The sequence below is a fragment of the Aquila chrysaetos genome, chromosome 4, assembly GCF_900496995.4.
Source record: "Aquila chrysaetos chrysaetos chromosome 4, bAquChr1.4, whole genome shotgun sequence".
Classification (NCBI taxonomy): Eukaryota; Metazoa; Chordata; class Aves; order Accipitriformes; family Accipitridae; genus Aquila; species Aquila chrysaetos.
Genome location: NC_044007.1, coordinates 51,069,317 through 51,087,005, shown reverse-complemented (window position 1 = coordinate 51,087,005; position 17,689 = coordinate 51,069,317). Strand labels below are relative to the sequence as shown.

Here is a 17,689-nt window from a genome sequence, read left to right as displayed (position 1 = left end):
ATTAATATTAAAAAATAACACTCTGCAGTTCTGTAGTACCTTTTATCTAAGTTTCCTGAAACTCTATAGAGATTGGTTTTTTTCAGCTTCCTAACTCTATGGACAGACCAGTATTGCTAAAACACCAGCTTTATATTCATGGAAGGCAAAATGCAATGAGGATATGTGGGATATGATCCAAACAACACTGAAATCAATGTGAATCCTTCATTTTATACCAATGCATTAGGCCCGCTACAGAACTGGGGAGAAGCCAGGAACAAAACACAGAAATCAAGAAATCTGCTTCTCCTTCATTCTCAACTGGGCTGCTCAATCTCTTCCTCACCATACATTTTAAATGGCCCATCATGTTGCCATCTTTCAAGGATGAAAAAATCCCTGCTACTCAGGACAACTGGTTACTGCATCCAGGCAGTTGCTTCAATATCTATTGGCAAGCCTGTACTAAAACTGGGAAGGTTGGCTGGAAACTAGCCAGAGAGCAATCCTTCTGGCCACATTAGATTGGGCCTGACTTACTTAAAAATCATGGTGTATGCAGATCAAATTTCATTATAAACCAGGAAATGCATTACTCTGCTCTCTTTGGTGCACGGGAGAAGTTTTTAATTTCTGTCTTGGTGTCTTTCAAAAAAGATTTGCTATTTCACTTTTCTACAAGGTACATCACTTGTCCAAGACATTTCAATAACCTAAGAATGTGACTGTATTTTCTTTTATTATTTTTCTTGACCTGAATTGGCCAGAGATTTGACATTGGAAAGCATTGCTTTAAAAGTGAAAACTAGGAGTATATTCAAAAGTAAGACTTTGGTTTTTCATCGTAAGACTTAAAATCTGCAGTTATCCAGGCATCTAATGAGACAAGTCAGATTCATAAAATTATTCAACTGCATAATTGTAGTATCAAGGACTCAAGTCCTAAGGTAACAGTCCTGGAGAGCTCAACTGTTGTTTTGAAGATGCAATGAAGGCAAGGTAAGCCCTGAACTGCCACATCAAGGCAGTAACTCAAGAGACACCTATCTTTATGTACAGCCACAGGCACCTTGCCTACATCAGCAAAAAGAAAAAAAAAAAAAAAGACAAAGAAAAACATATATTTTTTAAAGAACGTAAAGTCATAAAAAGCTGGCACAGATGCAGTAAATTGCAGATTTCATACATATTAGTTGGGGAAGAAGTAGGGTTCACTGGATAATGTGCATCAAAAACACAGCCTGTCTTCTATATATTTAACTTCTGAAGAATGTTATGCAGCTGGTATTAATGATTATATTTTTTAAAAAAGTTTTGTTTTTTTTTTTCCCTGACTCTAAACATTATTAAAGACTTGATGGATTTGTTATCAGCATCTAAATTTAGATGCCCTATCCCAGACAGATAAAGTGCCCATCCATTAAGTACCTTTCTACTTCAAGCCTGTAGGCAGGAATATAAAGACTTTTAAAACATATGTCATTTTGTCTTACCAAGTTAACTGAAAAATTAGTGACTAATCAAAGTCAACTCTGAAATTGAGTGTTCCTGTGGGCTCCTCTTTCCAAATCTCCCATTGCTTCTCATACACAGAGACCATTTTTATTTTCTTGATGACAGTAACAAAATGTGTTGCGTTGCTTCTCGGTGGAAACAATGATGAGCCTTTTTTGCCTTTTTTTCATTTAAATCAACTTTAGATTTCTGACATGTAACCAACTTAAATCCTTATGTAGACAAACAAAATCAATGGACACCCAGAAAACAAATCTGCTTTGACTTAGTTTTACAGTTATGATTTGTAAAGCCTGCTGTTTTAAAAGATACAACACTTTTTCTCTTTTTTGTTGTTGTGACAATACTGGTAACATTGGTAGAAATTCAGATTCAGTCTAAGGATTTCCTGTTATATGTTGGTAAATTTAACCTTACTGCACTACATCTAGATCTATCAAAGACCTCTAAATAATGACAGTCACGATCAACGATTTATTATGCTAAGCTCTTTACAAGATGCTTTTTGATGCTGACATATAGAACAACAATATTGCATAAATAACAATCACTCTCCCTTTTTTTAAAACATTGTTTCCCTTTAGAACTAGTTAGAAAATATTTCTTACTCCCTGATGACTGGCACTATATATTGTTTATTAGCATACCCCTACCATTACTCCTGATATGTGACTTTGTTCAAAAACAAAGAAACATAAACTTAATGGCTGGTCTTTTCTCTTGTTAGCACAGCAACGCAGAGTGCATGTCAAGAATTGTCGGCAAAATTATGACTGATGTACATAATGACAACACATACAAAGGTTGGGGTTTTTTTGAAGTCTAATGCCAAAAAATAAAGTCATTTGACAACAACAAAAAAATAGTAATTTACTAGCACTTACTAGCCTCTTGAAAATGATCTGAGATATTTGCAGAATCACACACAGAGGTTTTCTTTTTATCATGAAGGGAAGAATGTTTTTGTGACTGCTGCTTGATCAAACACTAGTTCTTTCTTGTTTTCAAATATATTCTAAAATGTTGACATCAACTTTTATTAGCTCAACACACACTCATCTCAAAGTCTCTAAACTTGTGCATGGTTAAGTTTTTATTTTAAAAGCAAACTCAGTAAATTCCATGTACTCTTAGATTTTCAAATGATCAAACCCAGTCATTTTCACACCACGTTGAACGAACCCCACATACTTATTTCCATATGTTTCGCATTCTAAGGAAGTTCTTTTTAACTTCAAGTCTCACAAGCTTTGTCAGAAGCATGGGACTTGTAACTGCTCACAGGAGCTCCTGGGTCCTGATGTGCTTCGTGGCTGGTCCCAATTCCCTACTGGGGTGAGATCCGGGGGGAGACCCAGCCCCTCCTCACTCTGTGTTCTTACAAACGGGAAGCTTGCGGGAATAAGACAGAAATGAGCTCTGGGGTATTGCAGCTCCATGCCCCTTGCCTGGACAGTCAGGGAAGAAGCCTTGCAGCACTTGTGTAGCACAGCACAGAAGAAAAATTGGGTTGTGACTCCAGGAGGCATTTGAATCTCTCTCTCTCGTCTCCAGCCCTTTGCAATACAAGATGGCTCCACAGAGAAAGAAGCGTGGGGCTGTGACAGCCATCCTTGCCTTGCTGCAGATGTTTGCAGGGAGGAACCCTGGCTGAGCTCCCTGTCCCTCTGCCCAAGTCACCTGTGTGTACAGAGGACTCAGCAGGACAGAGTGGGCACCCAGGCCTTGCTGCTCCAGCTCACAGCCCAGGGCATATCAGCTCCACACAATGATGAAAGGTAGACAGCTGAGGGCACTTACACCCTAACTTGCCACCACTGCATTTGCCAGAGGACACCTGTCAGCCTCTTGCAAGAGACAGACATGACAACACTCTCCTCCTCCCCTGCAAGCACGAAAACAAACCCATGTGCATTTCTTGTTACAGAGTAATTTCTTATCAGCAAAGGTGGGCCACAGAAGAAAGACCCTTACCAGTGCATTTCGATATGGACTTAGACAGGACCAGTACAGTATCTGGAGAAGCTGTACTGCACTCTAAACTGTGCCTTGTTGCAAAACTTCCAAAGATTTGTTCCAGAGGAGAGCAACACATACATTATAAGATAGGATTAAGAAAGTGGTTTAACTTTTTCCTTTTATTTCTTATATCATTGTGGCCTCATCTTTTCATAAAAACTCTTCAATAAACAAGCCCACAATCCTTCACTAAACCCCCTCCTGTCAAGAACCTAAGTGCCAATTTGTCTCCTACATGCCACATGTAAAACTGAAGCCCGAGTCATTTCTGGGGCCATTCAAAAGTGTCGTAGAAGAGTAACTGCTTGGACTAGATGTCTCACAAGAGCACTGGGCAATCTGGTTGCCTCTTGCATTCCTCTTTGCTTGCATTCCTGTTTTCAGAATCACTTTAAAGCCTTCTGGCACGCAAAGCTTCTCGGTGACTACATTTAATGAGCTTTGGATTGGGCCTTCAATCCATGCAGCGCGTATGCATGTGTCTCTCTAACCTTTTGAATAATTAATGTCACCTAGACCTTTAATTATTGTCCTGATCCTCACTTGTCACTTCGCAGTTTTCAGAATTTCCTTTCTATAAAGGTGCCCAAAGTGTCCATATCATGTCAAATGAGGCTTTGCTGCTTTTATAAATGGCCCAAGAATACGGTCTTTCAATTGGTACTTCAATGCTGTGTCCAGAATTTTATTTGCTTTTATAAACAAAGTAAAACAACTAATAACCACTCTACCTGAGGATTTACAGTTCTATTCAGAAGTGCTTCAGAAGTGTGTAGAAGATCCTTCTGTACAGCCTTCTGTGCCCTGTGATTATCTGAGGTATCCATACACTCTTCTTTTTCTATTCCCTAGCCTCATTATATTACTTGAAAATGAACTGCATATGCTACTTATCTGCCCATGCTCCACCTCCTTGTCAAAGTCATTCAGAATTTTATCACCTGCCTATTTTGTTCTGACATTTCCCCAGTTTTGTACTATCAGGGAATTTCATCACCTTACTACTTATTCTTTCTTCCAGACTACTGATATGCTGCATAAATTCAACAAAATTGGTGCAAATAATGATTCTTAAGGCTTTCCATTATTCACACCCCTCCAACCAAACCTGTTTCAATTCACTAGACTCCTATGCTTTCCATACCCAAGTTAGTGTTTCTTTTCTTTCTTAATCAAACCAAGTATCTCTCCCTATGCCATACTTATTCACGCAACAGATTATTCTTTTGTGCTATACCGTTTCAAAAGCTTTGCTAAAATCCTGGTAAATCATGTTTATAGGCTTCTCTGTCAGCACTTGTGGCTACTCTCTCAAAATACTCTTTATTGAAAATTTTAAGCATCATCCTCCCTTTGTGAATCTTTGCCCTCTATCCTTCATTAAATCCAAACTTTCTAGGTGTTGTTCTATCATGTCTTTGATTAGCCTTTCTCTCATGTTCCTCACTGTTTTAAATCAAGCTCACAAACCAGTAATTTCATGCATAATCCTTACATCCCCTGTTAAATGTCTGTTTAGTAGCCTTTTCCCAGGCTGTTGTTACCTCTTCTTAAAAGACTGTAAATTTACCTGCTTAGTGTTTCCTTTTATCTTCAGCTCCTTTCTCTGAGAATTTTGGGATGGATACCTTTCTGTGTTTGTAAGTCACTTTTTGTATACTATATTCCATTATATTACACCTGATCCATACTTCATTCTTCTCCGTGGGGAGGATATGCCCCAAGATCCACAACGAAGCATTTTTTCAACAGTATTGGTTGGTTTCCTTGATTATATATACCATTTCTGGATCTCCTGTATCCCCCTTTTAACTGAATACTTGTTTCCTATATGAAATAACCAAAAATATGTCTTAGAGCTTCTAATGCACTGTGTCTACAGTCTCTCAGGCTCGCAGGCATCCGTAGTTTATTCTATAGTCCTTTCACATCTCTCTTGCATGCACTACCAAAAATGGCTTTGACATGTACCCGTTAACCTACCAATAACCTCCTGTTTACACCTAGGTACGTTATTTACCCTTGCCACAGCAGTAAAGGGGACTTTCAAGTTTTTTTCCCCTCAGTTTCAGCACAGACCGAGGGTATGGATCAATGACACAGCTGAGACAACCTGCTGCTGCCAAGAGAGTGCTGTGATGTCCCCCCCGCCCCGGCCAATTCCCCTCTCCCAGACCAATCATTCACTCACAGTTTCCCTCACATTAAATCCAGGGTGGAGCTAATTCAACCTGTTAAACCAACAGAAAGGTAACTTGACAAGAGAAAGTGAACAGCTTCCAACAAATCATATGGAAAACCAAGTTAAAACTTGCACACTAACTAGAGCAACTTGCCAGTGCTAACTCCTAATGCTGCCAGCTGATTTTTTACATCATTATTTCATTAAGCATTAGTGGTGTGCTTGGCCCTGCATGAGGCACAAGAGCAACCACAGTCCCAGCTTATTTGTCCATTTAGCCATTTTTCATCATACCTCAGATTATTTTTGACAGTACCTTAATTGAGGATTTCTTTTCTATCTTCCTGGATGCTTATTTTGTCAACCTTAAGCTCTTAAAAAAACTAAGCATATGTTAGCCAGTTTCACTGCAGTTAGCTATTTATCTTGCTTATGGGGCACTGTCATCCTGAATATTTTTCGTACTGACTAATTGCTAACTCTTCTCATTGCTCACACAACACCCTTTAATTAGTATTTCCTGATTGCTTTTAAAAATATGTTCATAATGATTTTATGAGGACTTTTCTGTTCTGCTTTTGTTTAGCAGGGTCTTAAGTAGAATGGGGTCTGAGTGTACATGCCTAGAGAATGATTACTATCAACCCCATAAGGAAAGCAAAACAAAAAATGGAGAAAAAACATTATTTTTTCTGATTCCTTTCATTATGGTTACTTATTGCTTTAATACACAAAATGTATTGAGTCAGAAATACACATGTTCATTCCAGCAGTCCTTCTTTCTCTAGTCTGCCTGAAGTCGTGGTCTGCTGTTCCGTCTTTCACCTTTCTGTTCTGGATTCTGTATTTAATCAAGTCTGTCTTCAATGTCTCTTAGTTACAAACCTTTCCTCCCCCTGGCTGATGAAGTGCATTAGCTCACAATGTCTCGCATTGCCACACAGAAAGAACCAAATCTTGCAATGTTTAAAAATTGCATCTCTTCCCTTCGAACTCTCTAATCCTTTAACTCTCTCTAGGTCTTTGAAACTCAGTACTGAAGTGAGGTACCTGTCAGAAAAGTGACTCTAAAACCTGGCAGCACATGGATGTATATTTATTTTCTCTCAATTACTTTGTATCAGGTTTACATAGTTTATGAGTACAAACAGCTTTAAGTACTGTGAATTTGATTTGGGATCTGAAAAACAAATAAGCTGCTTTCTGTCTTTCTATCCTAGGGCCTGATCCTGGGTGAGGCTGAGCCTCTGAGCACTGCAAGTGTATGTGCTGAGCAGCGCTCAGGAATCTGGGGCTGACTGTTTCAACAACAGAACTTTCTGTCAGCATTGCCACCTCTGTCTGTCTCTTTACATTGCACTTAAAGAAGGCTGCCAATCTGAGACCCTCTGAAGGCAGAGAGCTACTAACCCATCAAGAGGCATCCTAACATTCAGCATCTCAGTATCAGAGCAGCCGCGTGGCTGTGGACATTAACGAGAAACTATGACCAAGAATGCACTGATAATTTTGCAGATGACATGACATCAAAGCACAGGCAGTAGAGCATGACTTGGCAGGTCTGAGATGCAAAAAGCTGATATTCTGAGTAAGCTGATAAGACTTTTTTCTTTTTAAAGTTCCTTTTTTCCCTTTGTTTTAAAAAAGGCATATTGAGACAGACTGTCATTCAATAAAGCCACTACTTTCTTCACCAACAATCAGCAACAGATGCAGCCCAATAAAATTAATAGTTTGCAAGTATGCACAAGAGAATACTCTTTTGTCTCTTTTCTCCATCACAAATTTTGTAAAAGCTCTCTGGATTTTAACAGAAAGGCAAAATCAGGGGCTTTTTATGTACCTTATTTTGTTTGACTTAAATGCTAAAACCACTTTTCTCCCACACTATGGAAAATTAATGCTGATTAATTTCACTTTCCAAAATGTGACTCAGGACCCTCCCCCTGCCCTTAATTGTCCATTTCCAACTCAACCTTTATTCCTGCAGAATTCTGGGCTATTACTTAACAAGATAATTTAATCCTACAGAATAGAACTTGTGCTCAAAAATATGCAACATTAATATTAATGTACAAACAGAAATATATTACTCATACATAATATATAAGAAATTAATTTTCATTGAAGTATCAGGAGAAGGATTAAACCCCTTAGATCCTTCTCATGCAATTAGCTCTGCACTTGGGGAAGTCAATGGGACTTCACAAATGAAGGCTTCACATGATAACACTGGCAAGACTGGGGCTTTACAAAGGCTTGCCTACACTACGGAATATGCCACAAACAGAGTTCTACAATTGTATTGCTGTAATTATAGTAGTACCCTGTATGGATACTCTTAGGCCACATCAATGTTAACAAATATACTGGTAGCATCTGAGCTGGCACACAGCTGCTGACATTGCAACGATGCCTGACTGCGTGCCCAGTTGAAAAACCTCCACTGGGGCAGCGCAGCTGCCCAAGGAAGTGGTGTACCAGCAAAACAAGCACTCCGCTGAGGCAGTCTCCAACGCTATCCACAATGATGTGTGCCTAGCTGTTTTTTCCTATGAAGACATACCTGCTTTCCTCTAAGGGAATTATGGGAACTTCCCGGAATTCCCTCTGTCCTATTTCATAATCTTTTACTTTCACATTACTTCTTAAAATTCCAGCAGTTCCTCTTAGGTACACCCTGTAATAAGCTCTGGTTTTTTGTTTTTTTTTTTTTCATGGGGCTTCAGTCTACCATTTCCCTGTCAGAAAAAAAAGAGATTGCGGAGTCTGTTTCAGATGCAGAATGTTATACTTCTAGGTTTGCAGGACTTCAACCACTCAACCACGATCACACAAACTACCAGCTGTGAAGCAGGGAGGATAAGAAAACTGAGAAGCTCTGGTTAAGACATGATGGTTCAGGAAAATCAGGTGATGCAGACATTCCCTGACTAGGCCTATGAAAGAAGCACCAAGCAGCAGAACAGAATCAATTGCAAGTTGGCCCCCGTCAGTGATGGTTGCAAGGTTTTTGTATGCAGACAGCCATGTTCCTAGAGTTTGGCACTGAACCTATTCCAGCCATCAGAGCAGAAACCAGAGAGGACTGTTGTAGCAGTGGGAAAACAAGTACAAAAGGAAATTTGGAAGCTTCGAGTCTCAGATCATTCTTCGTTGAAGAACCACCCCACTTCCTACTGGAAAATGTAGAGAGGAAAAGGTGGCCTTCCAGATATGAAAAACCATTAGGTGTGCCTTTTTGCACAGAATGTTGAATCCGGATAATAGGTAAAGAACAGCAGAGTCCATCCCACACATGACACCAAAACCATGGAAGTATGATCGAAGCGGACAAATACCTCCTTCTCTCCTACCTCTCACCTTGTTTCTGAGTACACAAGCAGCAACAGACTTTTAAGTGGCCATATTTTGTAAGTGGCTGTATTTTTAAGTCGCTCTTCAGAGCCATTTCACAGGCATTATGAATGATCAATGAATGCATGTGAGGCTTTCATCTTGACGAATTCAGGCCTCTAATAAAAACTGCAGGCAGGGGCTTTTTTTCCCAGATTTGCGCATTATTACTGGTAGGACTGTACTGAGATGCTCAGTATCAGGAACGGCCCCACTCTTTTATTCCCTGACTTACAAAGCCATAGATTAGCAACAAAGGTTTATCCACCAAGGAAGAACAGGATAACATCAGCATATATCTGGTAGATAGGCCCAAAGGATGGTGGAAACCACAGAACACCTGAGGTTAATCTCTGGGGTCCTCTGGTCCAGCCCTGCTGCTCAAGCAGGGCCACCTGAAGCTGGACTGTGTCCAGAGGGCTAGTGAGTATCTCAAAAGGATACGCAACCTCGCTGGGTAACCTGTGCCAGTGCTCAGTCACCCTCGCAGCAAAAGTGTCTCCTTATGTTCAGAAAGAACCTCCTGTGTGTCAGTTTGTGCCCACTGCCCCTTGTCCTGAAATGTCCCATGGCGAGGACAGATGTTAGCATGAGACACTTTTCTGCTGTCATATTCAGCAGAATACACTGTGTAAAATACTACAGGTCATATTTTATACAATAATTTGTAATACAATGCAGGAAATGGAATAAATGAAAGATGGGTTTGGAAGGAGAAAAAAGTACCTAAAGGTTTTGAACAATCAGGCATAAGATCAATTACCAGCCATCACAGAGCTATGGGACCTCAACTAAGAGGACTCTTCAACAAGATGCTACATGTCACGTGGTTCATTTATGTTCATTTTGTACAACTTCATGAAACAAGCAGTACTGGGGCTAGATATCCATTTTAAATTAATGGTTAGCCCATTTTATTTCCCTGATGACAGAGTAACAAATTCGGGTGTTATGTTTGTTGTATGAGACAAATAATACACACATTACATATAACAACTTTATTGAGCAGTGGTAAAAAACACTTCTCAAAACATTTACAGTCACTTAAGAAATTGGTCTATGAGCACCAGAAAGAACAGATCATGGTTTCTTACAGCTTCATTTCTTGTGACTGATTGACTTTTGCATAAAAACCAGGTATGAACTTCAGTTAAAGCCATCTTCCTGGTTTGGATCTCTAAAAGGCTTCTTTCCTGTCTGGATTCTATCCCCTGCTGGGTCACCTCTCCTCCCAAATGTTGTAAAAACTTTATAGGCTTTGAGATTCCTATTCATCTATGAAGTTTTTCTTGAAACTGGCCAAGAGTAGTCCAAAAGTAAGAGGGGGGAGAGAACTCTCTAGACAACTCTCTCTAGAGGTATGCAAACCAGCAGACAAAAAGAGACATGCCATGATTTCTCATGTCTTGTTCCTAAAGATAAATCAGGCTAGAAAAACAGGGGAAATTTCTTGTTGTTTCTACACAATTCTGAAGTCAGAACACAAATACTCATCACTATTCTGATTTTCCACTGGGGCTGTGCAGAAGGGAAATTGTGGCATGTTACCCTGGTCACTTGGCCAGCAGATACATGTACAGGGAAAGCCCCACGAGGACAGTGCGCTGCACAGCTGACCTGTTGGAGTATACACCTCAGGATGATTTGTCTCATAAAGCTTTGTTGAATCTACATTTGTCCTCTCTAGAGATGCTTAAGGTCTTCATCCACATTGCTGTGTCCCCCTCCACTTCTTCTGCGTTTCTTCAAGCAGGCATTCCCCCCCCCCCCCCCGCATTGTTTTCATGGAAATCTTGGTTTGGTGCTCTTGAAAACTTTGGAGAACATGTTATCCTTTCTTCCTCTCATGCAAAGTTTTCCACAGGTGTGAAGAAGGTGCCTCTCCAAATTCCCCATCTGAAGCCCCTGACAAATAACAAGACAGACAAACAGCATTAGGTTTTAATGATCAGTGGACAGGAAACTAAGAAAACTCACTACTACTATCCCTCTTGTTTCTGTCCAGCAGCTCCCAGCCAACACATGGCCTTCCTTTCACAGACTGAATTCATGGTGTGTGTGAGAAGGTGGGAAGTTTGCTGCTTAACTTTGGTAGGATTTACAGCGATAGGATAATAACACCATCCTTGTTAAATTCTGAGAGGACTCTGTCTGATAGCTCACTACTGAAAATACAAAGACAAAGAGAAGAGAAATGCTTAAGCCTGTATCTTGTCAGCCACTTCACAGCAGTGGTACTACCAGAAATTAGAGCATAGTGTAATGTGAAGGCGGCCTACTGTGGCAAGAAAAACAGAGTAGTGCTTCCTAAAAATATATATGGTCATACCTTAAATAACACTTTCCTGAAAGCAATGTCAAAATGATGCAAGAAGACAAAAATGGTATTTTTAGTGAGCTCATTCTGAAACTCCAGAAGCAGAAAATATGTTTGCCACAGATTAGTTCCACAAACTATTTCAAAGCCAAATCTTTGTTCCTGCAACAAACCTTCTTTACCTTTTTCTGTCCCCAGATCCAAAATCCAGCATGAAAATCACTTGTTCTGGGCCTGGATTCACTGACAGGAAACCCAAGGCGCTACTTCTTATGTTTACATTACAAGTTTATGTGCTTGTTCATAAAAATCCTGTAGTCAGAATGATCAGCTTGGATTGCTGATGAGGAGGATTATTTTAATTTCTTTATGTATTTCAATTAAATGCATGAGTATTGATTTCAGTGCGTTTTTTCAGTTAAAAGCGCAGTGATTTATACTGCTGAAATGCTATTGCCTGCCCTGCCAAAAGCACGCATCTGGGAACATTTCTGGGTTGCTCACAGTCTTTTCTCTCTTCTTTCTGTCTCTGACTGCCAGTGTATGCTGTTGAAACAAACCAGCTACTTCAAAAGGCAGTTCCTGTTTTCTGTCTTTGTGAGTCTGGCAGTGTTTTGAGAAGGGGGGAGGAATAGTAAGAGAATAAAGGTAGATTCAGGGCCCGGGAATAAAGAGAAAAAAATGTAATGATAAAACACTACACCTACCTGAGCTCCATTCTTTCTCCCAGGGTGGTACCATTTCTGGATTCATCTGAGGTTGGATAAGTTGAGTTTCAAGGAGTCACCAGCTCTCCGCAGCATCTGAATTTTGTGACCCTGTCGCCACAAGTTTATTGTCAGCCTGCACTTTCATGGCTTCTTCCAGAATGGTTCTGTGATGTGCCCAGTGTCCCCTGCTGTGACATGCCCATCCTGGCATACAGCTCTGCACAACCGCAACAGGACAGAAGAACAGCCCCAGGTTCACACTTAAACTGTTCTTCAGCTGGTGTGACAGTTGATAGTTCTCTCCTTTGTCCAGCACTTTTGATACTCTCTGCTATAGTGAGTTTCTGCAAGTCTTTTGCAACATCTAAATAAGCATCTTTATTCCTGCAGTAATTTGGCAGTGTACTTGCCCTGCTCCTTCTCTTCTCAGGACCAGAAAACCCTGAGTGTTCTTATATTATTAATGAAGGACTGTCTGCATTGCCACAGGTAATACAGTATTCACAGGAGCTTCACATTCATGGAACAAAGTGATACATAACTTAAGCTACTTACAGAAGCAATTACACTTGCTGAGCATCTACTCTGGAAGTTACCAACAGGACCCCAAACTGAGCACAGTTGCACATATAGATACACCACCATAAGATAGGTTTTACCAGTAAACTGTTGGTGTAAGCTGGAGTCCATTCCCTCCTCCCCTGCCAGCTAAGCAATTAACAATATAACTATTATTGTACAGTTACGCTGGTATGATTCTGCATGTACAGAAGTCATGAAGCTTAAGAAGTGAGGGCACACCTTTTGCTGAGTCAGGAGTTCTCTCATTAGGTGCAAGACAGCATATTAAGGAGGAAAAAGAGAAGCAAGGCCACACAGTTTTTCTTGAACGCTGCTTTTCGTCTTCCAAGTGCTTTACAAAAAATGTATCACAATTAAGCATGGCAACACACTTTTCAGGAACTATCAATCTTATTTTCTGAACAAGGAAAATGAAGCAGAGATGTTCAGGTAGATTTGCCTGTGTCAACAAAGCAGCTAAGTGACAGAAGAAGGACTGATGTCTAGTTCCCAATTCACTAACATGTCAGACCTTGTTCTCTACTTTTAAACATTAACTATCACCCAGAAGATTATTATCCTAGCCTAACAGCATGCTTGCAATGACTCAAAATCTTTACAAGAAATCTACAACCTGAACTCAGTATCTCATTAAACAAAAAGAGTAAGCTACAGATTTACCAATTTTAGAGCTCTTTCAATAGCCAGCTATCCACAATCTGCTTGTTTAAGTCTGTTTGATAGCTTACAGGTACTAGATTCAACAGTATGATGGGCTTAATGAGTTCTGACCTGTTCCTTGAATTGTTGTAACAGATGATGAGCACTGCCTATCATTTCCCATCTGTCCTGGGTTCAGCTGAGATAGAGTTAATTTTTACAGGAACCTGGGAGGTGGGGGGGCATAGCCGGGGCAGCTGACCTGAACTAGCCAAGGAGCTATTCCATACCATGTGACATCATGCTCAGTATATACATGGGGAGTGGGCCGGGGGGAGGGCTCTCCTGCTCTCGACTGTCGGTGGGGGAAGTGGCGGAGCGTCGGGTCCCGGGTGGTGAGCAGTTGCACTGTGCATCACTCTTTTCTGTATACTCTTTCATTAGTACCGTCGTTGTTGTTGTAACTTTTTTTGCGTTGTCCCAGTAAACTGCCCTTATCCCAACCCTCGAGGTTCCAGTTTTTTTTTCTTTTCTCTCCTCCGTCTCCCCCCTATCCCACCGGAGGGGGCGGGAGGAGTGAGCGAGCGGCTGCGTGGTCCTTTGTTACCGGCTGGGCTGAAACCACGACAGTCCTTTTTGGCGCCCAACGTGGGGCACGAAGGGTTGAGATAACGACAGATCTGGCCAGAGCGTGTTGAAACAAATTTGTCATACGCATTCCTTATATTAGATAAATAGATGTTAGTCACAATGTTGATTAATTTGTTTACATGGTGGCGTTTTGTAGGTCCTTATATGCTCTATGTATTGCCTGTAGTTACGTTTCTCACCTCTGGGAGAGTGATTGGGATTATCATTTTGCTGTACTGGGCAATGTCGACTTGTGAAATGATTACATCACTGGTCATGAGGTTAAGCTGGTATCTGTATGAGGCAGTGATATCATTCCCATACTTTGGGCACCTTCTATCGGATTTTATTGGTAATTACAGCCAATCCATGGGGGAGTTAGGGGGGGATACTTCCCCCCGTCCGTTCGCCTCCCTTTTCTCCTTCCGACTAATTACAACAGCTTTTGAGAACTTTGAATATCCTTGGGATGCACAAGCCACTGTGCTGTTAGTGCTATGCCTCCTGAATATGTTTCAGGTCTTGTTTAGGGCTACAAAAAGGCTCTTTAAGAGTACCACCCAGAGATCTGCCCCAAAGCTGGATATTCATGGGTGGCACGGCATGTGGGAGGATATGGGCAGGTATCTAGAGAACTTCTCACCCCCAGTGGCTTGGAAGTTCACTCCTGAACAACTACAGAACCCTCATGAAGTGGTAGAATATTTGAAAGAAAAATGCTGTGGCTATTCCAAAGACGTACAACTCGCTGCACTGTGCTGGGCCCTGGCCAGTATCTACCAAACACTGCTTGATATTATGCAGCACCCTCAGGGAGAAAAGGGGGAAAAGATGGAAAACAGGGCAGCAGGCACCGTGGCTAGCCCTACCCCGGCAGCAGGCACCGTGGCTAGCCCTACCCCGGCAGCAGGCACCGTGGCTACCCCTACCCCGGCAGCAGGCACCGTGGCTACCCCTACCCCGGCAACAGGCAGCGTGGCTACCCCAACCGCAGTGACGGATACTGCAGCTAAACCAGAGAACCAACCTGTGCCAGTATCAGTCGCCCCTGTACAGAAAAAGAAACACACAAAGAAATCAGTTCGCTCAGTGAGAGATGAAGATGAACCAGGGTCATCACGAGAACAGGAGGAAGAGGCAGAACCTGAAATAATCACCCGATCTCTATCCCTGAGTGAGTTGCGTGACATGCGAAAAGATTTTAGCCGCCACCCAGGTGAGCACATTGTTACCTGGCTGCTCCGATGCTGGGATAATGGGGCTAGTAGTGTGGAATTAGAGGGTAAGGAAGCCAAGCAGTTGGGATCTCTGTCTAGGGAAGGGGGCATCGACAAGGCGATTGGGAGAAAAACACAAGTCCTCAGCCTCTGGAGGCGACTTCTGTTAGGTGTAAAGGAAAGATACCCCTTCAAGGATGAAGTTACATGTCACCAAGGCAAGTGGACCACCATGGAGAGAGGTATCCAGTACCTGAGGGAATTAGCCGTGCTGGAGGTGATTTATAATGATCCAGAAAATACGCAGTCACCCATAGACCCAGATGATGTCCAATGCACACAACCCATGTGGCGGAAGTTTCTACGAAGTGCACCACCAACCTATGCCAACTCATTGGCAGTAATGTCCTGGAAAGAAGGCCATGGACAAACGGTGGATGAATTGGCTGTCCAACTCCGGCAATACGAAGGAAGTCTCTCTTCCTCCCTACGGGCCTGTGTCTCGGCTGTAGAGGAATTGTCCCGAGAGTTCCAGCAATTCAAAGTGGATATGTCTTCCTCCCCACCTGTACAGGCCCACATCGCAGCTATTGGGAGTAAGCATTCCTCTGCCCAAGAGAGAGGAGAGAGAAAGTACACACGACGGGCTAACCTGTGGTTTTACCTGCGTGACCATGGAGAGGACATGAGGAAGTGGGATGGAAAACCTACCTCAGTCCTGGATGCACGGGTACGGGAGTTGCGAGAAAAAGCAACCAGGAAAGAGGATTCTTCTTGGAAAACTGCTGCTCCAGTTTCCTGTGAGGAGTCCCCCAGATGCAGTAGATGGGCTGATCACATTTCTGATCCTCTTGAAGGGACTTCTGATTCACGGGTGCGAAAAGTGAGTAACGAATATTCTAACCAGGATTAGAGGGGCCCTGCCTCCAGCCAGGTGGAGGAGAGGGACAACCGAGTCTACTGGACAGTGTGGATTCGATGGCCTGGCACATCAGACCCACAGGAATATAAGGCTCTAGTAGACACTGGTGCACAATGCACCCTAATGCCATCAAGTTATAAAGGGGCAGAACCCATCTGTATCTCTGGTGTGACAGGGGGATCCCAAGAGCTAACCGTATTAGAAGCTGAAATGAGTCTAACCGGGAATGACTGGCATAAACACCCCATTGCAACTGGCCCAGAGGCCCCGTGCATCCTTGGTATAGATTATCTCAGGAGGGGATATTTCAAGGACCCAAAAGGGTACCGTTGGGCTTTTGGTATAGCTGCATTGGAGACGGAGGAGATTGAACAGCTGTCTACCCTGCCTGGTCTCTCTCAAGACCCTTCGGTTGTGGGGTTGCTGAAGGTTGAAGAACAACAGGTGCCAATTGCTACCACGACGGTGCACCGGCGGCAATATCGCACCAACCGAGATTCCCTGATCCCCATCCATAAGCTGATTTGCCAATTGGAGAGTCAAGGAGTGATCAGCAAGACTCACTCACCCTTTAATAGTCCCATATGGCCCGTGCAGAAATCTAATGGGGAATGGAGACTAACAGTAGACTATCGTGGGCTGAATGAAGTCACGCCACCGCTGAGCGCTGCTGTGCCAGATATGTTAGAGCTTCAATATGAACTGGAATCAAAGGCAGCTAAGTGGTATGCCACAATTGACATTGCTAATGCATTTTTTTCCATCCCTTTGGCAGCGGAGTGCAGGCCACAGTTTGCCTTTACTTGGAGGGGTGTCCAGTACACCTGGAATCGACTGCCCCAGGGGTGGAAACACAGCCCCACTATTTGCCATGGACTGATCCAGGCTGCACTGGAAAAAGGTGAAGCTCCAGAGCACCTGCAATACATTGATGACATCATCGTATGGGGCAACACGGCAGAAGAAGTTTTTGAGAAAGGGAAGAAAATAATCCAAATCCTTTTGATGGCTGGTTTTGCCATAAAAGAAAGTAAGGTCAAGGGACCTGCACAGGAGATCCAGTTCTTAGGAGTAAAATGGCAAGATGGGCGTCGTCAGATCCCTATGGATGTGATCAACAAAATAGCAGCTATGTCCCCACCAACTAATAAAAAGGAAACACAAGCTTTCTTAGGTGTTGTGGGCTTTTGGAGAATGCATATTCCAAATTACAGTCAAATTGTAAGTCCTCTCTACCAAGTTACCCGGAAGAAGAATGATTTTAAATGGGGGCCTGAGCAACGACAAGCTTTTGAACAAATTAAGCGGGAGATTGTTCATGCAGTAGCTCTTGGGCCAGTCCGGGCAGGACAAGATGTTATAAATGTGCTCTACACTGCAGCTGGGGAGAATGGCCCTACCTGGAGCCTCTGGCAGAAAGCACCTGGGGAGACCCGAGGTCGACCCCTGGGGTTTTGGAGTCGGGGATACAGAGGATCCGAGGCTCGCTATACTCCAACTGAAAAAGAGATATTAGCAGCATATGAAGGAGTTCGAGCCGCCTCAGAAGTAGTTGGTACTGAAACACAGCTCCTCTTA

At 42.4% G+C, this 17,689-nt stretch overlaps 1 protein-coding gene across 12 annotated transcripts in view; it reads right to left on the bottom strand.

Annotated features, from left to right (window-relative positions):
- ZNF521 (zinc finger protein 521) overlaps positions 1 to 17,689 on the bottom strand; it is a 239,993-nt gene that overhangs the window by 119,546 nt on the left and 102,758 nt on the right. Inside the window, exons 7-8 of one of the 12 annotated variants that reach the window (XR_003923035.2) lie at positions 12,119 to 12,338; positions 10,078 to 10,999 (exon numbers count right to left, since the gene is read on the bottom strand). The exons of the other annotated variants lie outside the window; for them this stretch is intronic. The gene's annotated coding sequence lies outside the window, so the exon portion shown is untranslated. Of the gene's footprint in view, positions 1 to 10,077; positions 11,000 to 12,118; positions 12,339 to 17,689 lie in introns of those variants that run through there. 12 annotated transcript variants of the gene reach the window in all.